The sequence below is a fragment of the Tamandua tetradactyla genome, chromosome X (genome assembly GCF_023851605.1).
Source record: "Tamandua tetradactyla isolate mTamTet1 chromosome X, mTamTet1.pri, whole genome shotgun sequence".
NCBI classification, from domain to species: Eukaryota; Metazoa; Chordata; class Mammalia; order Pilosa; family Myrmecophagidae; genus Tamandua; species Tamandua tetradactyla.
Genome location: NC_135353.1, coordinates 112,101,972 through 112,109,590, shown reverse-complemented (window position 1 = coordinate 112,109,590; position 7,619 = coordinate 112,101,972). Strand labels below are relative to the sequence as shown.

Genomic DNA, 7,619 nt, shown 5'->3' with positions numbered 1-7,619 from the left:
GCTGAGGAGGTGTGGCATGAGTAGGTGCATGTGTGTTCACTCAACTGTGGGCCAGATGCTGATGTGTGCATGTGCAGGGCTTGTGGGGGTTGGGTGGGGTTGAGCAACTGTACAAGATGGGTGTGTGTGTGGCTCAGGTATGAAGGTGCAACCCAGATGCACAGGTGACTGCCTGCAGGGGGCTGGGAGTGGGAGGTGGGGTTTGGAGGGCTTGGACGATGTTATGTGGGTCTTGGGAGGGGTGAGGTAAGACTGTGCTTTTGCGTTGGAGAAATAGGGCTGGCTGGGTCAGGCTTGTGCTCATGCATGAGATAAGGGTATGGGCTGGGGTATTGTGGGGAAGGGTGTCAGGATAAGGATGCTTAGACCACAGTGGGAATTGGGTGATGAGGTTCAGGTGTGTGGCATGGTGTGGAAGTCGTGGTCATGGGGTGGATAGCATATTCAAGGAACATGGCTTGATTTACTTCCTTGTCTCTGTCTCCCTGTCCTTGCACTCCTGAGGGCTCCAAGACTGTGTTTGGAAATAGGCATGCTAGGCTGTTTGCACTAGCTGGATGGTCTCTGGTCCTCTGCCTCTGAATTCTTCTGTTTTTACACAGGCCTCCTTATGTGGTGTAGAAGACCCTCCCAGGTCACTTACACCCTGCAATAACTCTCCTGGTAGTTTTTCTGTCACTTCTCTAGCTGCTCCTCGGAACAGGTGTGAACTCAACCTATCCTATTCCACCATCTTCTTGGAACTGTCTCCAAAACAACCTCACCTTGTATTTAAATATTTCAAAATAAAATCTGTTGTATCAAAATCTTGCACTTTTAAAAAACTGTAGAAACCATGATTCAAGGCAACAATTTATTGTTTTGAGATTCTATGGATAAATGTGATTTTTCATTTCTATGAAAAATTTACCCTGTTACCCTCTGGCTATTTCAAGGTTTTCAAAATTGATCATTCCTCTTGGCTGCCACAACTTACTCTTTTCTGTTTCCAATATATTATCTGCTTCACCTTTCAATCTTTATAGTAGTGTTCCATAGCCCAAGGTAACAATATGGATGAGGAAGATTGGATTCTTTTTTATTGCTCCAGTTGTTAAAGAGATGGCTGAAATGCCTAGGAAAGTCCCAAAATATTTGAGGAATTCCCAAGGCCAAGCAATCCGCATGGCCATTTGTCATTACCTCATTTCATTTTGCATCATTAACTGCCTTTCCAGCTGAAGTCATGCATTCATAAGCATAAACTCCTGTTAATTTTCATGTTTCTGTTCATAGATTTTGAAAATATAAAACCTATCTTGACTGGGCAATGGGTGGAGGAAGTGAAGGGGTATGATCTTGACTGAGTCTTCCAGGCCCATGGCTACATGGATGGCTACAAGTGGGTTTTAACCCAGTATGCAAGGGGAGTTCAACACAAGAAAATCAATGAATGTAATATACCATATTAGTATATCAAAGGGGAAAAAACCACATGGTTATCTCAATTGACACATACAGACATTTGACAAAATTCAGCATCATTTTCTCATAAAAACATTTCCTGAACATGATAAAGGGCATATATGAGAAATCCACAACTAGCATCTCACTCAATGTTGAAAGCTTGAAGTATTCCTTCCTAGATCAGGCAGGTGTGTCTCCTGAAAACAAGATAATCCTACCAGTTGAAGATGATTAAAGAAGAGAGTCCTTTTTTTCTGTTTATTCAGCCAGTGAGCCTCTTGTGGAGTTTGTTGCGACCCTTCATTGGCGCTGCCAGCTTCCTACAGATTTTGGACGCTTCCTTTCCCATGGCTGTGTGATACATCTTTATAAATCTCATATTTACCGATATGTCCTGTTGGTTCTGTTTCTCTGTATAGTAGTCTATAATAGAGTTTATAATAAATGGTTTTAAAAATGGACTTCTCAGGTGGTACAATGGTGGCTCAGCAAGCAGAATTCTTGCCTGCCATGCCGGTAAAACGGGTTTGATTCCAGAGCCTGCCCATGCAAACAAACAAACATAAAAATGGACTTCTCATTTCTTTCTCCCACTTTATCTGTCAAATGGACAATGTTTGTCAAAAGGTGCTCCAAGGGTTACTGATGGACACCAGCACTCTATCAAATTGCACTCTGGAAGGCAGGTGGTGGTTGCTCACGAAGATAAGTATAGAATTGCCATAAGATCCATCAATCCCATTACTAAGCATATATTCATAGGAATTGAATGCAAGGACCCAAACTGACATTTTCACACCGATGTTCATAGCAGCATTATTACAATTGCCAAGAGATGGAAACAGTCCAAATGTCCATTATTTGATGAGTGGCTAAACAAGCTGTGGTATATACACACAATGGAATAAAGTCATGAAGCATGTGAGAATATGGATGAACCTTGAGTATGTTATGCCGAGTGCAATTAGCTAGAAATAAAAGGACAAATACTTTATGGTCTCAGTAATGTGAACTGACAATAATGAGAGAAATTTGAGAGTTAAAATTAAGAACATAGTTTATCAGGATATAGAAACAGAGTAAATATAGTGCATTTGGTCCCGAAGGAATACAGACTGTGCAATAGGACTGATTGTAAAAATCAGAAATGGATAGCACAATGCTACCTGATTGTAGTACAATAATAGAAGCATACTGAATGAAGTTTAACGTGAGTATGGTTGAGGGAGAAAGACTAGGGGGATGTACCAAACCAGAAAGAAAGATAAGGGATAAAGACTGAGATGGTATAACTTAAGAATGCTTCGAGTGGACAGTGATGGTGATTTAATGAACAAATGTAAAAATGTTTCTACATGAAGGAAAACAAATGAATATCAACATTGCAAGGTGTTGAAAATGGGAAGCTATATAGTAAAAGTACAATAAATGCAAGATAAGGCCTATAGTCACATTCTACTAAATATTTCAAAGGCATTATATCAAAACTCAATGTCTACAAGTGGTGGGGTATGGGAGTGAGGTATGGAATCTTTATGGAAGAATAGGAAATGTCTTCATATAGATTATGGTGTTAAAGGCATGTCTATTTACTTAGGTTGGGTTGTATGATGTGTGAGTATAACTGTTTATCAATGAACAGAGAGATACAAATGCTAGAGAAAATGTGCAGAAAGATATATCCATTCTCTGTTGGCAGGGAAGCTGAGAGGTGAAGCACTTCTGGACGGCAGTGTGGTGGTTCCACAGGAATCTAAGGGTGAGGTTGTCATATGATGCTGCAACCCTGTTGCCAACTATATATCTCAAGGAACTGAGATTGGGGATATGAATGGATATTTGCACACTGGTGTTCATGGTGGTAGTGTTTCTGATTTGCAGTGAATGGAGGTGTCCTAATGGTACAACGAGTGAGGGAAAGAAGGGGGTAACTCTGGTGTTTATGCACAAGGGACTACTGAAGGGCTGCAAGAAGGAATGAAGATGTGAAACATGCAGCTAAGCAACTGAACACTGAGGACAGTATGTTGAAAGAAATGTCAGAAACAGAAAGACAAATATTATCATGCTTCACTCATATGAACTAATTGTGATGTACAAGCTCAGAGAATTGAAGTTGAGACCGTGAGTTATCAGATTGAGGCCTATAGTAAAGTGTCCAAGCTTGAAAACTCTTATAGCAGTCATATCTACTCAGTATTTGTTGCTGTTATTTCTAAATTCTGAACTACTGATCTATTTGAGTATAACCTGGTTGTTCCCTGAAACTTTGGGTATGTATATGACACCTGAGACTCTATGTTAGAACTGTGAAGCTGTGAAAGTCAGCACTATCCCATACAGCAACAGTTGAAAAAGTTGAAACAGTGATCAGACTTCAACTAGAGATATGAATTAAGCTGATTTGGATTGGATCAAGGTAAATTAGAATGCACGGTAAAGTATGATATGTTCCATATTTTAAAACTTCAACTACTATGTGAGACCAAGGCAAGGGATATTTATATGTTGCAGAATTTACATTTTGGGTAATATATTATATCATTTAGCTTCTATGATCAATTAACTTGAACACAACAATTATGGGGAATCTTGAATAAGGCATGAGATCCTGATGGTTTGAACAGGTTAGTGTTATGTTGAGATATATCCCAGAGTAATTTGGTCAGAGTGCTAAAATGTATTCACAAAATCCCCTTGAGGGACTAGGGAGAAAGGAGGAAATATTCAACTTCCCCATTTCCAGAATTTCTGATTGTCTCCCATGCATTGGGACAACCAATTTGATAAGCTAAGCCCTTGATCTTGGGTTCACCCCTATGAAACTTATTCCTGCAATGGAGAAACAGGGCCCACTTATAATTATGCCTGAGTCACACCAAGAGAAGCTCTTTTGTTGCTCAGATGTGGCTTCTCTCTCTCTTAGCCAACTCAGCAGGTGAGCTCATCTTCCTCTCCTCTATGTAAGATATGACTGCCATGGGTGTAAATTTCCCTGGCAATGTGGATCATGGATCCTAGGATGAGTCAGGACTCAGCATCATGGGATTGAGAAAGTCTTATTTACTGAAAAGGGAAAGAGAGAAATAAGACAAAATAAAGTTTCAGTGGTTGAGAGATTTCAAACAGAATCAAGAAATTACCCTGGAAGTGATTCTCATGCATTACATAGGTATCCCTTTTCAGTTTATGGTGTATTGAAGTGGCTGGAGAGAAGTACCTGAAACTGTTGAGCTGTGTTCCAGTAGCTGTGATTATTGAAGATGATTGTATAGCTATATAGCTTTTACAATGTGACCATGTGATTGTGAAAACCTTGTGTCTGATGTTCCTTTTGCCTATGGTATGGAAAGATAAGTGAAAAATATGGATAAAGAACAAATAAATAATAGGAGGAAAAAGGGTAAAAAATTGTGTAGATTGAAATACTAGTGGGCAATGAGAGAGAGGGGTAAGGGTAATGGGATATAACAGTTTTTTCTTCTTTCTTTTTATTTCTTTTCTGGAGTGATGTAAATATTCCAAAAATGATCATGGTGATGAATACACAACTATGTGATGATATTGTGAGCCACTGATTATATACCATGTATAGACTATATGGGTGTGAAGATTTCTCAATAAAAATATATATTGTAAAATGTACCATGAAAATGAGCTCAATAAAGTTTAACTGTGTTGTATACATATAATGAAATATTGTGCTGGTATAGAAATGAATGAAGTCATGAGGCATGCAATGAGGTGAAGGAAACTTGGGGACATTATGTGGTACAAAATAAACCAGAAACAAAAAACAAATACTGTATTTATTTCTAAAATACTCTTTTAGAAAATACTTATAAAAAATTGAAGCCTACATTGTAAGCTCTCATTGCAGTGATATTTGGTCCTGAGCCATAAATATTATTTCTATATTTTGAGATGTTTTGCTATATATGCATAACATGGTATTTCCCTTGAACTTTGGGTACCTGTATGATGCAAAGTCAGAGCTGGAGTTCTGCAGCTCTGAACATCAGCATTCCTACATACAGCAACTGTTGAAGAAGCCAAAAAAAAGAGATCAAATTTCAATTAGATATAAGAATGAAGCCAATTTGGTTGGGACTAAGGTAAATCAGAATATAGGGTAAAAGATGATATTATTTGTATTTTAGAACTTCACCTATTGTATGATGCCAAAGGAAGAGAGGTTTATTTTGTCCAAAACCTAAATTTTCTGTAGCCCACAATGTAACATAACCTGTCTGGCCAGTTTTGCTAAACAACCTAAGCACATGGAGCCTAGAATTAGGAACAAGATCTTGCAGTTTTATATAGCTTAATGTAATATACCCGGATACATTCCAAAACATATTGTGCAGATAATTTAAAAGTCTGTCAAAATCCCTTAAGGGACTGGAGAAAAAATATGGAGCTTTTTAACTTTCCCACCTGGGCAATCCTTGAGTCTCTCAAATTTTAGGGACTCCCAAGTCAATAATCCAAGCCCTTGATCTTGAGTCTTGCTCTTATGAAACCTATTTCTGTAGTGGAGAAACTAAACCTACCTATAGTAATGCCTAAGAGTTACTTCCAGCAAATCTATTTTGTTGCTGAGCTGCAGTCTCTCTTTCTATTCCCACCTCTGCAAGTGAAATCATTACCTCCCCCCTGTGGGACATGACATCCAGGGGTGACAGTCTCCCTGGCAATGTGGGACATGACTCCCAGGGATGAGTCTGGCCATGGCACTGGGGGATAGACAATGCCTACCTGACCAAAACAGGGGAAAGAATTGTAACAAAATAAGGCATCAGTGGATAAGAGAGGTCAAATAAAGTTGAGAGGTTATTGTGGAGGCTACTCTTATATAAGCTTCAGATAGATATTGTTAATTACCACAGTTTGCCAAACCCCAAATGATGCCATTCCTGCTAACTGTAAAGAAAACTTAGGGCTCTATCTGAGATTCTACAAAAGTTTCAGGCACTAAGATTACTTTCCAGAAGCCTCAACCTCCATGTGGTTCCTAGACCAGATATGTCCTGAAACCCTAAGGGTTCAGCTTCTCCAAGGACATCAAGTAGTTCCATACCCTTATCCCATATTGTTGACACCCCTTTGCTACATGCAAAAATTAGAATGGGCAGGGCCTAAATGCCCCTAAGGATTGGGAGAAGGATCAAAGGAGAAGGAGGAGTTATAACAGAGAAGATAAGATTTAACAATTGAGTATGATGCCTGAATCATTATATTGATATTTCTTTTAGTTTCCAGTGTCTTGGAGCAGCTAGAAGGAAAACCTGACATTATGGAACTGTAATCTATACCTAACTTTGAAATCTATTCTAACTACTTGATACAGTCTATTTTGAAATTAATTGCATTTTTGCATATATTTTATATTTCACAATTAACAAATTGGAAAAAATAATAATCTTTAAAAAATTCTTAGGAAGATGAAGGTATACAAAAGAAGTAAAAAATATCAGGAAAACAAGAAATAATAAACATGAGAGTCTAAGTAAAGAGATATAAATTACAAAAAGGAACCAGGCACAAACATTCTTAACATATGAACATTACGTACTTCTTTGTGTTTGTATGTTGTTTTGTTTTGTTAATAAAAATTTTAAAAAGCAATTAAGGTTGTAAAATAGCACTCACACACACACAAAAGTAACCAAACAGAACTACGGGAATTGAAGACTGCAATAACTGAAGTGAAAAATGTCAAGGAGCGTGCTTACTTCAGCAGCACATACACTAAAATTGGAATGATACAAAGATTGGCATAGCCCCTGTGCAAGGGTGACATGCAAATTTGTGAAACAGTCCCTATTTTTTACAAGTATTGGAAATGATGTGGAGATACAGGAACAGTTTTCACTGCTAATGGGAATGTAAAATGGTACAACCACTCTGGAGGAGTTTGGTGGTTCCTCAGGAAGTTAATTATGCAGTTGCCTTCTGACCTAGAAATCCTGTTACACAGGATATACTCAGAAGATCTGAAAGCAAGGATGCAAACAGAAATCTGCACACCAATGTTCCTGATGGCATTATTCACAATTGCCAAAAGATGGAAATATCCCAAGTGCCCATCATCAGATGAACGGATGAACAAAATGTGGTATATACATATGATGGAATATTATTCAGCAGTAAGAAGGAATGAAGTCCTGAAG

The 7,619-nt window shown here is 38.4% G+C and overlaps 1 non-coding gene and 1 pseudogene across 1 annotated transcript; one reads left to right on the top strand and one right to left on the bottom strand.

Moving 5' to 3' along the window:
• Positions 1 to 869: 869 nt before the first annotated feature.
• LOC143672013 (plasminogen receptor (KT) pseudogene) lies at positions 870 to 1,958 on the bottom strand (annotated as a pseudogene).
• A 5,215-nt stretch (positions 1,959 to 7,173) lies between these two features.
• On the top strand, positions 7,174 to 7,277 carry LOC143672294 (U6 spliceosomal RNA). The gene has a single exon (XR_013169762.1). It is a non-coding gene; the product is annotated as a U6 spliceosomal RNA (small nuclear RNA).
• Positions 7,278 to 7,619: the final 342 nt, after the last annotated feature.